This window comes from Macaca mulatta, chromosome 4, assembly GCF_049350105.2.
Source record: "Macaca mulatta isolate MMU2019108-1 chromosome 4, T2T-MMU8v2.0, whole genome shotgun sequence".
In the NCBI taxonomy this organism is placed as follows: Eukaryota; Metazoa; Chordata; class Mammalia; order Primates; family Cercopithecidae; genus Macaca; species Macaca mulatta.
The window spans coordinates 144,304,722-144,325,490 of NC_133409.1; the positions used below are offsets into that span (position 1 = coordinate 144,304,722).

At 38.0% G+C, this 20,769-nt stretch overlaps 1 protein-coding gene and 1 long non-coding RNA gene across 6 annotated transcripts in view; one reads left to right on the forward strand and one right to left on the reverse strand.

Moving 5' to 3' along the window:
• Positions 1-20,769, reverse strand: part of ZFAND3 (zinc finger AN1-type containing 3) — a 335,788-nt gene that overhangs the window by 235,168 nt on the left and 79,851 nt on the right. The window lies entirely within an intron of this gene.
• LOC144340385 (uncharacterized) lies at positions 4,496-5,871 on the forward strand. The gene is made up of 2 exons (XR_013416451.1): positions 4,496-5,175; positions 5,674-5,871. It is a non-coding gene; the product is annotated as an uncharacterized LOC144340385 (long non-coding RNA).

Consider the following 20,769-nt stretch of genomic DNA (forward strand, 5'->3'; position numbering starts at 1 on the left):
CGGCAGAAAATAAACTGCTTTCCTTATTCCCAGTCCAATGCTCACTGACAAGTGAAGTTCAAAGTTCAAAATATCCATTTCCTATTTTAATTATTCATCACAAAATACAAGACTGACCAGAGTTTGCAAAAGAAAATTCTGTGGTTATAACCCCCAGCAGAAAAACAGAAGGGAACTCAAGAGTACATCTTTTCTATCTCTGCCCCAAAAAGACTTAAAGTATTCCTGTTCTACAATAACCAGAGATTCTATTGCTTCTTGTGTATCATATTTCATTGCCCTTGTAATCATAAATTTCTAATGTCCAACACATATTCCTCCCACTGTTGTAAACTCCTTTATAATTCTGTCTTCAGGGTAAAAACAGTTGCTACAGGGGTAGTGTTAAGAGCAATGACCTGGGAAGAAAGGCTTAGTTTGAATGTGGGACCTCGCAACTGGGTTTTGTCACCCATTAAAATAAAGTGAGCTTAGACCAGTGACTGCTAACATTCTATAAATCTATGATCACACAATGATATACAGTAGTCCCCCATTATCCTTGGGGGATACATTTCAAGACTCCCAGCAGAAGCCCGAAATCATGGATAGTACTGAACTCTATATACACTGTGCTCTTCCTATACAGATTTCCTAATTTATAAATCCGACACAGTAGAAGATTAACAACAATAGTTAACAGAACAATTTTAACACTATGTCAGCATCACTATGTTTGTGCTTTGGGGCCATTATTAAGTAAAATAGGATTACTTAAACACAAGCACTGAGATACCATGACAGATACCATGACAGTCTACCTGATAATCAAGACAGCTACTAACAGGCAGGTAGTGCATACATAGTGTGGTTATGCTGGAGAAGGGGATGATTCACCACCAGGGCACGATAGAGCAGAACAGCATGAGATGTCATGATGCTATTCAGAATAGTGTGCAACTTAAAACTTACGTTTATTTCAGGAGTTTTCCATTTAATACTTTCACAACATGGTTGACTACAGGTACTAGAAACTGCAAAATGTGAAAACATGGATAAAGGGAGACCACTGTAATTATACATGGCATATCCTTTTTCTTTTTTTTTTTTTTTTTCTTTTTTTTTTTTTTTTTGAGACAGAGCCTTGCTCTGTCACCAGGCTGGTGTACCATAGTGTGATCTTGGCTCACTGCAACCTCTGCCTCCAGGGTTCAAGCCATTCTCCTGCCTTAGCCTCCTGAGTAGCTGGGATTACAGGCACGCGCCACCATGCCCAGCTAATTTTTTTTTTATTTTTAGTGGAAACAGGGTTTCACCGTGTTAGCCAGGATGGTCTTGATCTCAGACCTCGTGATCTCCCCACCTCGGCCTCCCAAAGTGCTGGGATTACAGGTGTGAGCCACCGCACCCGGCTGGCATACCTGGTTTTATAGCACTATAGTTAACCACACTTTGGAGGTATTGTACTTTTTACAAGTTGAGGGTTTATGGAAACCCTGCATTGAGCAAGTCTTTGTTTCAACAGCATGTGCTTACTTCATATCTGTTTCACATTTTGCATCTATTTGATTCTTCTCTCTTTTCTTCTTTATTAGTCTTGCTAGCAGTCTATCTTTTCCAAAAACCAGCTCCTGGATTCATTGATTTTTTGAAGGGTTTTTTGTGTCTCTCCTTCCGTTCTGTTCTGATCTTAGTTATTTCTTGCCTTCTGCTAGCTTTTGAATGTGTTTGCTCTTGCTTCTCTAGTTCTTTTAATTGTGATGTTAGGGTGTCAATTTTAGATCTTTCCTGCTTTCTCTTGTAGGCATTCAGTGCTATAAATTTCCCTCTACACATTGCTTTAAATGTGTCCCAGAGATTCTGGTATGTTGTGTCTCTGTTCTCATTGGTTTCAAATAACATCTTTATTTCTGCCTTTATTTCGTTATATACCCAGTAATCATTCAGGAGTAGATTGTTCAGTTTCCATGTAGTTGAGTGGTTTTGATTGAGTTTCTTAATCCTTAGTTCTAGTTTGATTGCACTGTGGTCTGAGACAGTTTGTTAAAATTTCTGTTCTTTTACATTTGGTGAGGAGTGCTTTACTTCCAACTATGTGGTCAATTTTGGAGTAAGTGCAATGTGGTGCTGAGAAGAATGTATATTCTGTTGATTTGGTGTGGACAGTTCTGTATATGTCTATTAGGTCCACTTGGTGCAGAAGTGAGTTCAATTCCTGGATATTCTTTTTAACTTTCTGTCTCGTTGATCTGTCTAACGTTGACAGTGGAGTGTTAAGGTCTCCCATTATTATTGTGTGGGAGTCTAAGTCTCTTTGTAGGTCTCTAAGGACTTGCTTTATGAATCTAGGTGCTCCTGTATTGGGTGCATATATATTTAGGATAGTTAGCTCTTCTTGTTGAATTGATCCCTTTACCATTATGTAATGGCCTTCTTTATCTCTTTTGATCTTTGTTGGCTGCAAGTCTGTTTTATCAGAGACCAGGATTGCAACCCCTGCCTTTTTTTATTTTCCATTTGCTTGGTAGATCTTCCTCCATCCCTTTATTTTGAGCCTATGTGTGTCTCTGCACATGAGATGGGTCTCCTGAATACAGACACTGATGGGTCTTGACTCTTTATCCACTTTGCCAGTCTGTGTCTCTTCACTGGAGCATTCAGCCCATTTACATTTAAGGTTAATATTGTTACGTGTGAATCCTGTCATAATGATGTTAGCTGGTTATTTTGCTCATTAGTTGATGCAGTTTCTTCCTACCAAGGACAGTCTTTACAATTTGGCCTGTTTTTGCAGTGGTTGGTACTGGTTGTTCCTTTCTATGTTTAGTGCTTCCTTCAGGAGCTCTTGTAGGGCAGGCCTGGTGGTGACAAAATCTCTCAGCATTTGCTTGTCTATAAAGGGTTCTATTTCTCCTTCACTTATGAAGCTTAGTTTGGCTGGCTATGAAATTCTGGGTTGAAAATTCTTTTCTTTAAGAATGTTGAATACTGGCCCCCACTCTCTTCTGGCTCATAGAGTTTCTGCTAAGAGATCCATTGTTAGTCTGAGGGACTTCCCTTTGTGGGTAACCCGACCTTTCTCTCTGGCTGCTGCCTTAACATTTTTTCCTTCATTTCAACTTTGGTGCATCTGACTATTATGTGTCTCGCTTGGAGTTGCTCTTCTCGAGGGGTATCTTTGTGGCGTTCTCTGTATTTCCTGAATTTGAATGTTGGCCTGCCTTGCTAGGTTGGGGAACTTCTCCTGGATAATACCCTGCAGTGTTTTCCAACTTGGTTCCATTCTCCCCGTCACTTTCAGGTACACCAATCAGACGTAGATTTGTTCTTTTCACATAGTCCCACATTTCTTGGACGTTTTGTTCGTTTCCTTTTACTCTTTTTTTCTCTGAACTTCTCTTCTCGCTTCATTTCATTCATTTGATCTTCAGTCGCTGATACCCTTTCTTCCACTTGATCATATCGGCTACTGAAGCTTGTGCATCTGTCACGTAGTTCCCATGCCATGGTTTTCAGCTCCATCAGGTCATTTAAGGACTTCACTACGCTGGTTATTTTAGTTAGCCATTCATCTAATCTTTTTTCAAGGTTTTTAGCTTCTTTGCGATGGGTTCGAACTTCCTCCTTTAGCTTGGAGAAGTTTGATCGTCTGAAGACTTCTTCTCTCACATTTTGATAAGGTTCGCAATATTTCAAACATTTTCATTATTATTATATCTACAATGGTGATCTATGATGAGTGTCTTTAGTGTTACTACTGTCATTGTTTTGGGACACCATAAACTATGCCCATACAAGCCAACAAACTTTTTTTTTTTTGTAAGTTAAAAAAACACAGCGGCCAGGCACAGTGGCTCATGCCTATAATACCAGCACTTCAGGAAGCCGGGGTGGGCGGATCACCTGAGGTCAGAAGTTTGAGACCAGCCTGACCAACGTGGTGAAACCCCGTCTCTACTGAAAATATAAAATTAGCCAGGCGTGGTGGTGCATGCCTGAAATCCCAGCTACTCGGGAGGCTGAGGCAGGATAATCACTTGAATCTCGGAGGCAGTGGTTGCAGTGGGCTGAGATCGTGCCACTGTACTCCAGCCTGGGCAAAAAGAATGAAGCTCCGTCTCAAAAAACAAACAAACAAAAAATTTTTAAAAAACACACAGCATCAGAGCAGAATGCAAATGCAGCCTCCCACTACCACAAATTATGCAGTCAGGTTTCTCACGTTCGTGGAAAACTGCAGGGGTCAGCACATCCAGAGTGCAATGGATAAGCCCAAGGCAGCAAACTTCATCAATAGATATTGCGTGTTCTGATCACTCTGCCAACTGGCCATTCCTCCATCTCTCTACCATTTTCTTGGGACCATATTAAAATTAGGTCAATAATGCTACAATGTCCTCTAAGTGTTCAACTGAAAAGAGTCACACATCTCTTACTTTAAATCAAAAACTAGAAATGATTAAGCTTAGTGAAAAAGGCATGTTGAAAGCCAAGATAGGCCTAAAGCTAGGCCTCTTATGCCAGTTAGCCAGGTTGTGAATGCAAAGAAAAAGTTCTGAAGGGAAAGTTAAAATGCTACTCCAGTGAACGTACGAATATGGAGAAAGTTTTAGTGATCAAGACAGAAGATCAAACCAGCCACAATATTCCCTTAAACCAAATCCTAATCCAGAGCAAGAGCCTAACTCTCTTCAGTTGTATAAAGGCTGAGAGAAGTGAGGAAGCTGCAGAAGAGAAGTCTGAAGATAGCAGAAGTTGGTTCACGAAGTTTAAAAAAAAAAAAAAAAATCCATTTCCATAACAAAAATGCCAGGTGAAGTAGCAAGTCCTGTTGTACAAGCTGGAACAAGTTATCCAAAAAATCTAGCTAAAATGAAGGTGGCTACACTAAACAGCAGATTTTCAATGTCGATCAAACAGTCTTATACTAGAAAATGATGCTACAGAGGACTTTATAGTTAGAAAGGATAAGTCAATGCCGGGCTTCAACATTTCAAAGAATCAACTGATTCTCTTGTTAAGGGCTAAGGCAGCTGGTGACTTTAAGTTGAAGCCAGTGATCAGCTACTATTCCAAAAATCCTAGGGCTCTTAAGAATTATGGGTCACACCTAGACAGGCACCAGTGGCTCACGCCTGTAATCCTAGCAGGGGAGAGGAGAGGAGAGGAGAGGGAAAGGGAGGGGAAGGGAGGGGAGTGGGGAGGGGAGAGGAGGGGGGGAGAGGAGGGGAGGAGAGTGGGGAGGGGAGGGGAGGGGAGGAGAGTAGGGAGGGGAGGAGAGTAGGGAGGGGAGGGGAGGGGAGGGGAGGAGAGTGGGGAGGGGAGGGGAGGAGAGTGGGGAGGGGAGGGGAGGAGAGTGGGGGAGGGGAATGGGGAGCGGAGGGGAGGGGAATGGGGAGGGAAGGGGAGGGGAGGGGAGGGGAATGGGGAGGGAAGGGGAGGGGAATGGGGAGGGGAGGGGAGGGGAGGGGAGAGGAGTGGGGAGGAGAGGGGAGAGGAAAGGAGAAGAGGGACAAATTATGGGTCACACCTGGGATCCCAGTGATCCCAGCACTTTGGGAGGCCAAGACAGGCTGATCACTTGAGGCCAGGATTTCGAGACCAGCCTGGCCAACATGGCAAAACCCCATCTCTACTAAAAATACAAAAATTCGCCAGGTGTGGTGGTATACACCTATAATCCCCGCTACTCAGGTGGCTGAGGCAAGAGAATCACTTGAACACAGGAGGCAGAGATTGCAGTTAGCCAAGATTACACCACTGCACACTGGCACTCCAGCCTGGGTTACAGAACAAGACCCTGTTTCAAAAACAAAAACAAAAAACATCAACTATGCTAAATCTACTCTGCCTGTGCTCCAGGGACGAAACAACAGGGTCTGGAAGATAGCACATCTGTTTACAGGATGGTTTACTGAATATTTTAAGCCCACTGTTGAGAACTACTGCTCAGAAAAAAAGATTCCTTTCAAAATACTGCTGCTCACTGACAACACACCTGGTCACCCAAAAGTTCTGATGGAGATGCACAAGGAGATGAATGTTGTTTTCATGCCTGCAAACACAACATTCATTCTGCAGCCCATGGATCAAGGAATCACTTCAGCTTTCAAGTCTTACTAAGAAATACATTTCATAAGAATATAGCTGCTGGCCAGGCACAGTAACTCACACCTGTAATCCCAGTACTTTGGGAGGCTGAGGTGAGATCACCTGAGGTCAGGAGTTCAAGACAGCCTGGACAACATGGCGAAACCTCATCTCTACTAAAAATACAAAAAAAAAAAAAAAAAAAAATTAGCCAGGCATGGTGGCCTGTGCCTACAGTCCCAGCTATTCAGGAGGCTGAGGCAGGAGAATCACTTAAACCCAGGAGGCAGAGGTTGCAGAGAGTCAAGATCACACCATTGCACTCCAGCCTGGGCAACAAGAATAAAACTCCGTCTCCAAAAACAAAGAATATAGCTCCCATAGACAGTGATTCTTCTGATGAAACTGGCCAAAGTAAACAGAACATTTTCTGGAAAGGACTGACCATTCTAGTTGTCCTTAAGAACATCTGTGATACCTCTTCATGGGAAGAGGTCAAAAAAGCAACATTCACAGAAGTTTGGAAGTTGATTCCAACTCTCATGGATAGCTTTGAGGGGTTCCAGATTTCAGTGGAGGAAATAAGTGCAGATGTGGTGTAAACAGCAAGAGAAGTAGAATCAGAGGTAGAGCCTGAAGATGTGAATCACTGCAATGTCATAATAAAATCTAAATGAATGAGCAACGAATGAAACTGGTTTCTTGAGATAAATCTCCTCCTGAAGATGCTGTAAACACTGTTGAAATAACAAAGGATTTAGAATATTACATAAACTCAGCTGATAAAGCAGCAGCAGGGTTTGAGAGGATTGATTCCAATTCTGAAAGGAGTTCTACTGTGGGTAAAATGCTATCAAACAGCATTACATTCTATAGAGAAATTTTTCATAAAAAAGAGGCAACTGATGCAGCAAACTTCATTGTTGTCTTATTTTAGGAAACTGCCAGAGCCCCCACCCAGCCTTTAGCAACCACCACCTTGATCAAGGCAAGATCCTCCACAGCAAAAAGTTGTGCTTCATTGAAGGTTCAGATGATTGTTAGCAGATTTTTAAGCAAAAGTATATTTTAATTAAAGTATATACATTTTTTAGACATAATGCTGTTACACACTTAACAGATTACAGTATGGTGTAAATGTAACTTTTATATGTACTCAGAAACCAAAAAATCTGTGTAACTTGTGCTATACTGTGGTGGTCAGGAACAAAAACTGCAGTATCTGTAAGGTATGCCTGTATAATCTATTAAGAGAATTACTAAACTTCCTTGTATTTCTAAGCTAAGTATCTACTATAACATTCAGCTACAGGACTATTTACTAGTTTTTCAGACAGTTTTCTCACTCAGAATATTTCTTTCTGATATCCCTGTCATATGCTTACACGGTGAAAGACTAAGTACAGTGAAGCCCTGTAACTTCCATAAGCACCATTCCAATTATATGACTTCTTACCAATGGTTTTGAATGCAAAGGCATTATCAGCTTAACAATAACCCACAACACTCAGACCAACTACAAAAGCATTATCAATGACCCTTATTTAACTGGTTTTCTTAGCACTTTGGGATAATTTGTACTATCACGTGTAGTACAAACTCTACTCCCATACCAAATTTCAACAACGATTTACTTTCCTTAAGAAAATTACCTTGCCCTGATCTAGCTAAATGCCATATGTATATTCGCCAACTTTCCTAAACCATCAGGTATTCTGAAATTTAATCAAGTTTTCTATTGAGACACCTATTCAATTTGAGGCCATTTCACAATCTTAATGAGCATACACTGTGCGCTACCATCTAAGACTCTGGTGGAAGTATTAGAAAGCACTGGGATCAGGATCCGACTGACAGAATTCAACTCAGAGTGCATGGCCCCCTCCTCAGTGCTGGGGACTGATGCTGAGCCACAGGTAATTGTTCTCAGAGGATCCTGATAGTCCTAGGTCAGTCTATCTTCTTAGCCATAAAACTTGCCACCTCTCACAAACATATGCTACCTATACCATCACACACACACACATACACACACACACACACACACACACACACACACACACACACACACTGTAAGCTGGCAGAAAACAGATCCATAGCAACCAACCTATATTAGGCACCCTAAGATGGTGCATCTCCATCATACTCATCTTCAAAGAAAGCAGCATTAAGTTTTCTTGGCAACACTCTACTCAACTGACTGTACTAATCTATGGTAGTGAGGCCCCCATAAAACAGGCTGACATAACCACAGCTTGCCAGATGCCATCTCAGGCAGCAAAGCTATTTTTCAATATACAAGCTCATCTCCACTCCCACCTGTTGAACTGAATGTCTAACAAGAACCAGTGGTTTGTGTTTCCAAGTCTGCCTTATAATTATGCCTGTTCCATTACTATAGATAATTTAATTAGTTATAACCCAAACCAGTAAGTGCAAAAAGGACACATTATTTCTTTAAAATCTACGTTGACTGCTCTGAATAGATCAAAGACATACTGCTAAGCATGGCCAAGATAACTTAAAGACTGGGATGGATACAAATCATAAAAATCTGGAAAAATTATACAAAGAAAAGGAAACAGTCAACAGAGTAAAGACGCAACCTGCAGAATGAAAGAGAATATGTGCAAACCATACTTCTGATGACCATACTTAACATCTAAAATATACAAGGAGCTCAACTCAATAGCAAGAAAACAGATAACCCAATTTAAAAAATGGTCAAATGATCTGAATAGACATTTCCCAAAAGACGACACACAAATAGCCAACAGGTACACGAAAAAGTATTCAACATTAATAATCACCAGATAAATGCACATTAAAACTGCAGTGGAATAGTTATCACCTCACTCCTGTTAGATGGCCATGATCCAAAAAGACAAGAAATAACAAGTGTTGGCAAGGATGTGGGGAAAAAGGGAACCCTTGTACACTATTGATTGGAATTAGTACACCCAATACGGAAAACAGTGTATTAAAATTAAAAATAGAACTACCAGTGGAATTGAGCCAGCAATTCCACTTCTGGGTATATATCCAAAGGAATGGAATCAGGATGCTGAAGAGGTATCTACACTCCCATGTTCACTGCAGCATTATTCACAATAGCCAAGACATGAAATCAACCTAAGTGCCCATTAATGGATGCATGGATAAAATGTGACATATAAACACAACGGAATACTATTAAGCCTTAAAAGGGAAGGAAATTCTTTCATTTGTAAAAACAAGGATGAACCTGGAGGACATCATGTTAAGTGAAATAAGCCAGACACAGAATGACAAATACCACATGATCTCATTTACATGCAGAATGTAAAAGAGTCCAACTCACAGAAGCAGAGAGTAGAATGGGGGGTTGGGAATATGTTCATCAAAAGATATAAAATTTCATTAGGAGGAATAAATCCATTGTATGGTGATTATACTTAGTAACAATTTATTGTATACTTGAAAATTGCTAAGAGTAGATTTTAAATGTTCCCACTGCCCAAAAATGATAGGTGTGTGAGGTGTTAATTAGCTTGATTTAGGCATTACAATGTATACATATATCAAAACACCAAGCTGTACACCATAAACATACACAATTTATATCTGTCAGATTTACAAATGTTTTAATTAAAATATTTTTTGAAATCTAGAAAGAGTACCTTCAGATTGCTTCATAAATGTCTTTACTCTCATTTCACTTAATGAAACCAAAACTGGACATTAATTAACAATTACTTAAGCACTTACATGCCAGTTACCAACAGGATTAAATGAGTTAATCATTTTAAACTAGTCTATGTTTGACAATTACTGACTCACTGGTATAAATGAGTTAATCATTTTAAACTAGTATGTGTTTGACAATTACTGACTCACTGGTATTATCTGCATTTTACAAATGGGGAGACTGAGGCACAGAACTGTCAAGTAACTTGCCTTGGTTCATAAGCTAGTAAGAAGAGAGAATGAGGGTTGCAGCCCAGGAGGCCTGGTCTTAGAGGCCACATTTCTACTATGCTAAACTATCACAGACAATGTATTATTTGTGTGGCTTATGCAGAAACGGTGTATGGTTCTCAAATCAGTTGATGACATGCAAAGAACAAGTCATAGACCTACACTGAAAAATGCAAATCATGTAAATTTATGTTTTAAATTAAACATTCAAGTTGCTTTTCAAGATTTCATGCTTTAACACATTTTTTTTTTTACTTACCTATCAGTCTTATCAATTTGAATAAGAGGCTTCTGCAGTACATTTCCCATGTTCTGGTGTAAGCCAGTCAAAAATCAATGATAGAGCAAAGAGCTTCACATTAATTACTGATATTATTGACATGCTATATTCTCTTTTCCCAGGAAAAGAAATACAAGTATTTACAGGCTTGAATGTAACATTTTGAGATTCTACCCATGATTAATCAGCACAACTATAGTATAAGCAATTTCAGAAATGCATAGGATAAAACAGGAAACTCCACCAAAAACTTTAGCAAAGTGTCAAAAAAAATTCTAAACAAAATTCTTAACATTCAGAAATACATTTAGGCTAAGCGCAATGGCTCATGCCTGTAATCCCAGCACTCTGAGAGGCCAAGGCAGGTGGATCACCTGAGGTAAGGAGTTCAAGAGGAGCCTAGCCAACATGGCAAAACCCCAACTCTACTAAAACTACAAAAATTAGCTGGTCATGGTGGTGCACACCTGTAGTCACAGCTACTAGGGAGGACGAGGTAGGAGAATCACTTGAACCTGGGAGGCGGAGGTTGCAGTGAGCTGAGATAGTACCACTGAACTCCAGTCTGGGCGACAGAGCAAGATTCCATCAAAAAAAAAGGGGAAAGGGGAAAGGGGAAAGGGGAAAGGGAAAGGGGAAGGGGAAGGGGAAGGGGAAGGGGAAGGGGAAGAGGAAGGGGAAGGGAAAGGGGAAGAACGAAAGAACGAATGAATGAAAGAACGAAAGAAAGAAATCTAGTATTGTCAGGTGGAAAAGGTATATTTATAGAAAAAGGCAAAGTACAGTAGGCATATGTTAATAGTGAATCTAGGTGAAGAGTAAATAGGTGTTTGTTATACTATTTACTTCAATCTTTCTGTGGGGTTTAAATTTTTCAAAATAAAAAGTTGAAAGAGGATGTCCTCACAAAGACTTGTACTTGAATGTTCATTATGCATAATAGCCAAAAACTAGAAATGATCCAAACCCCCATCAACTTGTGAATGAATAAATAAAACACGGTATTATTCACAGAATGAAATACTACTCAGTAACCAAAAAAAAAAAAAAAAAAAAAAAAAAGACCTACAGATACATCCTACAATACAGATGAACCACAAAAACATGTTCAGTGAGAGAAGCTAGTCACAAAAGACTACACATTATGATTCCACTTACGTGAAATACTCAGAAAAAGCAAATCAAGAGTAACAGAAACCATCAGAGTTCACCAAGGGGTGGGAACAGAAAATGACTTCCAAAAGGCCTGAGGAAAACTTTTCAGAAGGATAGAAATGTTCTAATATTGCATTGTGTTAACTGTGGTACAATGCTGTAAGTTTACTAAAAAATCACTGAATTACAAACAGAATGGGTGTGTTTTATGGTATGTAAATTATACCTCAGTAAAGCTGTCAACAAAAAGTTGGGAGAGGAACATTCTATGATCTGAAAAAAAAAATCAATGTAAAACAATATTCTGGAAAGGAATAAATCTGGTAATTTGTTAGTGCAGACAGGCAGTCAGTGCAAGTATGGAATCAGGCATCAGGCTAAGCTACAAAATAAAAATAGTTTCATTTCTACTAAAAAAATACATTAAAAGGAAGCATCCAATAAAAGTTTACTTAAAATGTAATGAAGTCCAGTCCTTAATTTTATATCCTAAAATAAATTTTTATATTATCAAGTATATATTTCCAAATAAGGCCCCTAGAGAAGAATGCATAAATTAATTTCATAATCAAAAGACTGCTTTCAACAACAAAAAGACAACCCAATTAAATACTGGGCAAAGCACCTGAACAGCCAATTCTTCAAAGAAAATATATGAATGGTCAAAAATCACAAGTAAAGATGCCATCATTAGCCATCAGCAAAATGCAAATCAAAACCACAATAAGATACACTTCATATCTACTAGGATGGCTATAAAATTTAACTTAAAAAAAAAACCATAAAGTCAGTGTTGCCCAGTATGTGGAGAAACTGGAACCCTCATACATTGCTAAAGGAGTATAAAATGGTACAGCCACTGTGGAAAACAGTTTGGAGTTCCTCAGTAAATTAAACATAAAATTACCACAAGACCTAGCAATTCCACACCCATGTGTATACCCAAAAAGTGAAAATAGGTGTTCAAACAAAAACTTATACATGCATGTTCATGGCAGCTCCACTCACACAGCCAAAGGTTGGAAGGGACCTAAATGTCTATCAACTCCATACAATGGAACGTTGTTTGGTCATTTTTAAAAAAATGGAAGCTATTCAGTAAGATACACACAACAACACAGATAAACCCTGAAAGCATTATACAGTGAAAATAGTCATTTTTTGTTATTTCACTCATATGAAAGAGACTGAATAGATAAATCCATAAAGACAAAAAATAGATCAGTGGTTGCAAGCGGATACAGAGAAAAGAATAGGAAGTGGCTCCTCAATGGGTACAGGTTTCCTTTGGCAGTAGTAAGAATGTTCTCAAACTAGACAGTGATGACTGCACAATACTGACTATACTAAACACCACCGAATGGTTTACTTAAAAATGGTTAAAATGATTTAAAATGGTGTATTTTGTAAGTATTATACCGTAAGTTAAAAATAAAACTCTGCCTGTGGGTGTACAACATCTTTAACTTGAACTTAATTACTATAACTTTTTCTACCTCTTTTGGCTTTTATGTATACCACAGATCATATTACAGGTATGTCAAAATATTAAACATTTACTGAACACTTGCTACATTGCTACAAACAAGACACAAGCTAGGAACTTTTTGAATTTCAGTTAATCCTAAAAAAACTATAAGGTAGGTAGGTGTTATCCCCATCTTATGCTTAAGAAACCATGGCTGAGAAATGAGGCAACTTAACTAATAAGAAATACACCCTAACATTTTTAAGATTAACTCAAATATAAAAGGGAATAAACTAAATGGTTTCTAAGGTAACTTCCAGCAATACAACTCCATGAATATGCCACATTTTAAAAATCACCTTCCCCAAAATGTCCTGACAATAGCTTTCCAGTGAAATATATGAACAGAAAGTCAACAATAATCCTAAAAGATCTTTAGTACGACACATGTTAGCATTTCTTTCCTTCTACCAGTATAAAACATTAATTACCTTACTGGTTACCATTTCCAGAGAACCCAAAAGGTGATTGTCACCAAATTACAAAGTAAATCATGAAAGGTGGGTAGCAGAGAAACTGACTGTATGTAAACACCCACAAAAAGGAAATTATTAAAAAATACAGATTCCTAGGCCCCACCCCAGGATCTAGAGAATGAAAATTGTTGGGTCAATGCCCAAGAATGCTTACATTTTCTTAAAAGTCCAAGTGGGCAGCTCAGTTTGGGAATTGCCACAGGAAAGTAAAATTTATATTCTGTCAAACAGGACATATAAGCCCAGTCGAATTATATTGATTTTGGAATACAAGAGTATAGGATTTATAATCTAGTTATGATGTCAGACCTTTTTACTGTACACTGACATTTCAAAGGACATGATTCTACCCCAAATATACTTGAATCTTTGCATTGATTCATTCATGATACTCAACATATCAAACTGTATTTATATTACCTTTAAGAAATCTTTTAGTGATCAATTCCAACTGCTCATATACATAAACGTATTATACGAAATACACACACGTACACGCTAGAAGCTTTACACAACATGTAGGAGGATTCCTGACAATCTAACCCCAAATAGGTTTTAAATAAACAAACACAAGTAAATCCAACATTGACTGACATCCACATTATGTGCCAGGCACTGTTCTAGGTGCTGTGAATATAGCCAAGAATAAGACATATTCTCACAATAGTTATTATTAGCAGGGGCATGAGTCACTAAGCAGGCTACTATGAAAGTAATCACCCCTTTTCATCATTTTCCTTATTTTGCTTTTAGAAGTGAACATTCTGCTTCATCCTTCCCTGGGTCATTATATAATTCTCGCTTTGTCATATCAATCCCTTTAAATTCCAGTTCTCATCTTACATGGGGACAATGTACAGCCAGGCAGCCTCTGTCACTATTTCAAAGCAACTGGAAAGCCCCAGAATCCACATTTCCATTGGGCTGAGACTTTCCAATATGCCTAATAATGATACTTTATGACCTAGAAGTTCCAGTGAATTGGTAGTAAGAAAACACTGATTTGCTTCAGTGGCACTGTAATTGGAATGGTGATTAAATGCATCATGTTAAATTTACCCTGGGCCTTTTCCAGTATAGCAAATATAAAATGAGCTATCAGCATCAGCAGAGCCTAAACCACTCCTTTCTTCTAAAATGGTACTTCTCCTGCATGTCTAAGGTGATATGATGGAACTTCCCCCATTAATAATCAGGTGGCATTACATGACAAACTGTATACACCCACATAGGCTTCCACAGGATGCACACTGCCCAACATGGTTTATTCTATTTAGCAACTTGGGACAACCTTACGTATGTCAGAGCAGCACATCTGCACCACTATAGTTAATGGTCTGTCAGCATTTCCATTATAAAGCAATTTTCAAAGGTTTATTGCTCAGCTGAAGAATCTGCTCTGAGCTCAAACTTGGCATTCCAGAAAAGCAAAAACTGTAGGCTATAGTTGTTTATTCCCTTTCAAATAGGCCAAGTGGTTTGTTTCTTTTTAAAGAAAATCTGTCCCTTTATTTCAGAAACTTTGAGACTATCCACAGAACAACAACCTCTCACCTCATAAAGGGACTATTGTTTAGAATAGCAGCTAGCAACTTACAAGTTACAGAGCATAGATTCCAACTTATTTATGGAAAACATTTTCTAAAAAGCAAGCATATTTTTTATGAACTTCACGTTTAAAATTTTCATCAGTCCTACCTTAGTTATGATTAAATTATTCACGCTATTAGAGTGCATGCTCTGCCACTGATACTAAAATCAATAGATGACTTTGAAATTCTCAATTGTTAAACCTCCTTTCTCTCTCCCACCCAAGAACCACAGACTACTGACCTAAGGTGAATGTACATACTCTCGCTATTCCACCTTACTCTACTAGTTAAAGGGAATATGTGCTGTCGAAAGCTTGGTAGCAAGAAAGGTGATACGGCAGATAGAAGAAGCTTTGAAAATAATTTAGAAAATTCAGAAAATGGATGATTAGCCCCTGAATGATAAAGTTCCCAGAAAACAAATGTGGTAATCTAGATGACCAGTAAATTAGTGATAAACAGTTTTATTCAATCTCTGGAAACCGTTCTATTAGTCTGAAAGCTTGACAGAATGTTTCATGTGTCAAAGAAGAAATCAAATATTCCTACATATTTTCTTGTTGACTTTAACTGGAAAGCTTATTTACACCTTAAATTATAGGATTTTTCAATTATACAGGTAATTATAATTCTGATACAAGTTTACCCAATAAATAAAGAAGTTTTAACATAAAATTGGTTTTCTAAGCTTAAAAATTCTTATCATGTACCAATAAAGACCCTCAAAACTTTCAAGACTGGTGATCAAAGCAACCTTTTAAAAATGAATACTTTTTAGAGAAGTGTAAAGATCCATCCTAAATTACTGCACACAGCTTGATATGCTTTGCCAATTTTTTAGCTTTATGTTACTCTGAAATTATTACTATTTAAAATCATCTATGAAACTACTTCCAAACTAAGTAACAACATAGGGTAATGTCTGTAAAATGTTAAGTAAATAGGACATGGCCAGTGCAGTCGTTCATGCCTATATACAGTCCCAGCTACCTGGGAGGCTGAAGCAGGAGAATCACCTGAGACCATGAATTCAAGTTCAGCCTGGGCAATATAGTGAGACATCACCTCCTTTAAAAAAAAAAAAAAAAAAAAGTAAGTAAAAGAAGCTTGTTGCTGCATCTCTATCGGAAAAGAAAAAGTCTACATTCAATTAAAATTATTTTTTTTCAAAGGAAATGGGATCTAATTCATGATTACAGCTATTGGAAAGACATGGAAGCAACAGACAAGAACTAGAAGGGTCTAACACACCTGAAAAGATATGAACAAAATTTTCTTTTATAATTTTTACTGTTATATTTGTTGTGTTTGTTTGTTTGTTGGTGGTGGTGGTGTTTTGAGACAGGGTGTCACTCTGCCACTCAGGCTAGTGTGCAGTGGTGTCATCTCAGCTCACCACAGCCGCAGCCTCAACCTGTTGGGCTCAAGCAATCCTCCTGCCTCAGTCCCCCAAGTGCCTGGGACTACAGGGGTGTGCCACCATGCCCAGCTAATTTATGTATTAAAAACATAAAATACAATAATTTTGTATTTTTTGTTTCACCATGTTGCCCAGGCTGGTCTTGAACTCCTGGTCTCAAGCAATCCTCCTGCCTTGGCCTCCCAAAGTCCTAGGATTACAAGAGTAAGCCACTGCACCCGGCTATAATGCTATTATATTCATTTTATAACAAATATTTTATATTCAGATTCCAAATTAACCCCACCTTTACCCTTGGCAGGCAGTATCTATACTTTCCAAATATACAAATATAAACGCTGAATTTAAAAACAGAATTACCAGAGGACACTCAACAAACTAACAGAATATTTAAAATTAACCCTCAATAGCTACAAGTGTTACATGTTAATTGGTTTTATATACAGCACCAGAGATTCAAGCAGGGAATTAAATTACTTTTATCTTTCACAATTTTGTTCAAGGCCCCGGCAGGAAGGTCTCTCCAGTACTTAACCTAAGAACCTGTGTATCCTTTCAGCTTTTGTGAGAGAAACCTCAAGTCTGTCTGCTAGTGGTTCAGATGCAGGAAACAAGAAATGCAGTGAACCAGCACATGGAAGTATCAGACCTTCACTCAGCCTCACTGCTTTCATTCAAAAGGCTAAAGCCCCTCTAAAAGGCTTAACTGAAACATATTGGAAGTTAGTCATTGATGATTTCATTTCCATATTAGAAAGACAAACACATCATTTTTTTGTTGTTATTGAGACATGGTTTCACTCTGTCACCCAGGCTGGAGCGCAGTGGCACAGTGTCGGCTCACTGCAGCCTCAATCTCCCGGGCTCAAGCAATTCTCCTCCTACCTCAGCCTCCCGATGAGTAACTAGGACAACAAGTGTGTGCCGCCATGTCTGGCTAGTTTTTGTATTTTTCAAGAGAAGGGTTTTCACCATGTTGCCTAGGCTGGTCTCGCACTCCAGGGCTCAAGCGATCCACCCACTCTGGCCTCCCAAAGTGTTGAGATTACAAGCGGGAGCCACCACACTTGGCCAACACAGCCTTGTTCACGATTTAAAATAGCCGTAAAAGGTTTTTCTGGATTTGATAACTTTTCATCTCTTACCCATTTACCACTCTAATCTCCCTTGCTTTCTCAGGATGCCCTTTTCCTTCCTTAACGTGCTATCGGTAGGAATGTATGATTATAGAACCACTACTACTCATTTCTGAGTAAGAAGGGCTGGCCACAGTGAAAGCACCAGAATGAACCGCCAAAAATTGGACAGCTTGCTCCCTTGCTCCCTCAACTCTAATACCACAGTAGCCTATCTTTCAATAAAATCGAATTTATTCCAATAAACGTATTACATATTTTAAAAAAGTTCAGTCGGCACAAAAAAGTACCATATGCCTCATTCCCACCCCTGTCTTTCAGACACTCAGTTCCCCTCTATTAAAAGCAACCACCAGTTTCTTGTAGATCCTTCCCTAAGGCATATCCTATTTTAAACTCTGAATCTCGGCACTCCATATTCTGCCTGCATGCTTTATTTTTCTCCTAGTATTGATCACCAATAAGCCTGCCAACATACATTCTTTATTTACAATTAAATCAATTATTTTATTCTTGCCCCACCCGAATCTGCAACTCCATAAAAGCTCCACGATTAACTCTTCACTGATATATTTCCAAAGCATGGAATTTCCACTACCTGGAACATAACGGACCTGTGACAAGTATTTGTTGAAATGAGTTAATAACCCTGTTACTACAAATACTAACAACAAGCAAGTAATGTATTCTTTACAAAATACTAGCGCTTTTCCAAAAAGGGGGAAAAAATCTACAGAACAAGTGTACTCTACTTAGAAAACTAAATCAGTTTAAAAGTAATGAAAATTGCAACAACTCAATATTGTCTATTATTTGATATTAAAATTTTACACTGAATTTCTACACAAAAGGAAGTTTGCTCAAACACCATTTGTAAGATTAGTTTCTCCTCTTGAAAATGAGATGTCTTCTGCAAGTCTATTCCAAGAGAGTAAAATTTTAAATAGTAATTTCTAATTCTCAAGAGTACTGAAAGGGTACTTTGCTATGTAATTTTCTCAGAACACAGTATAAAAGAAGTTATAAATAAAAACATTAAGATAATATGGGAAGAAATTCCCACACATATGCAGAAAAACTTGTATTGCAAGGGTTTCTGCAGTATTGTTTAAAATAGTTACATAACTAAACAACAGTTAAACAGTTAAAACAAGATCAGCAATAACCTGAATGTCCATAAAGAGACTAAAGTATGCTAAATCTATTGAGTATATGACACTACCCAAAAGAATAATTCTACATATACTGATATAAAACAATCTTACCCAAAAGAATGATGTAATTCTACATATACTGATATAAAACAATCTTACCCAAAAGAATGATGTAGTTCTACATATACTGATATAAAACAATCAATAAAACACATCATAAGAAGCTGAACAGCATGTATAGTACATGCCCAACCATACACTGTTTAAACGTATAATGGTTAAGCACAGTACAAAATGGAAGGATACCCCCCATCAAAAAACACCGTGGTTACATAGGTTGCCCTCAGGGTAATGGAACTGTGAATGGAAGTAAAAATATTTACTTTTCACTGTAAACCATTTTGAACTGTTCATATTTTTACCATGTGCATTGGTTGTATTATTTCTTCAGAACAGGGCAATTACAGAATTGTAAAGAAAATGTATTTGAAATATGCAAAGATAATAATGAGCATCTCTAACGTCTAAAACATAAGGGTTACAATTAATCCTATTTAAACAGTGCTTATTTCAAGTATTAGTTTACATACACAATTTAAATACAAATATACATCTAAATTGGACAAATGAACAATAACTTTGGATCATTAAAGCATTCATGAAACCTCAGAAAAAGTCACAACAAAAAAGTAAACAGGCTGGGCACAGTTTAACAATGATAGTGGTTACTCAGCCACTATTGTTAAAGGCTAACAATAACAGGTTAATATCACATTAAATGGTGAGATATCACACGCATTTCCCCAATGCAGGAAAAAAGCAAGAATGTACACTATCACCACATCTACTCAGCATTAAGGTAGAGATTCTAGCAAGTGGAATTAAGCAAGAAAAATCAAATAAAAATCATAAAGATTAGTGGTGCCCACATCATCAAAAGAAAAAGGAATCTTAAAAATCAGAAATGAATAGCTGGGCGCAATGGCTCACACCTGTAATACCAGCACGTTGTGAGGCCAAGGTGGGTGGATCACAAGGTCAGGAGATCCAAGACCATCCTGGCTAACACGGTGAAACCCCGTCCCTACTAAAAATACAAAAAATTAGCTAGGCATGGTGGCAGGCACCTGTAGTCCCAGCTACTCGGGAGGCTGAGGCAGGAGAATGGTGTGAACCTGGGAGGCAGAGCTTGCAGTGAGCCGAGATCACACCACTAAACTCCAGCCTGGGCGACAGAGCAAGACTCCGTCTCAAAAAATAAATAAATAAATAAATTTTAAGAAATGCATAAGTAAACCTCTCATTATTCATATATAACATGACTGCGTATCATGGAAAGAAATGTATAAAACATTACAATTAACTAATAAATTTAGCAAGGTCACTGAATAAGGTCAATATACAAAAATTAACTTTATTTCCTCATTTAAAGCAATAAACAAGTTAAAAAATGAAATTTAAATCATAGTACTTACATTAAAAGACATCAAATACCAAGAAACACATCTAAAAGATGTACAGGGCTGCTACACTGAAAATTATAATACACTTCTGAGGGAAATTAAAGACTTACATAAATGGAAATATATATAGCATGCTCAGATTCAACAGACTTTCAATCAAAACCATAGCATTTCTTTTTAACTGAAATTGACAGTGTGACTCTAAAATTTACATGAAAATTCAAAGGATGTGGAATAGCTAAGACAATCATGAAGAATAATAAAAGAACTGAAGGACTTACACCACCAGATATGAAAACCTATCTGAAAGTGACAGCAATAGAGACAGCATGTCATTGATGTAGAAACAGGCAAACAGACCAATAGAACAGAATTAACAGTCCAGAAACAGACCCGCATGTGGCTTAACACCACCATAGCAAACCACTAGGGAAAATGGTCTTTTCAATAAATGGAGCTGGGTCACCTTGATATCAGTGTGAAAAAAACATGAACTTTTACCATTACTTTACATCACAAGTAAATGTGTACAGTAGACC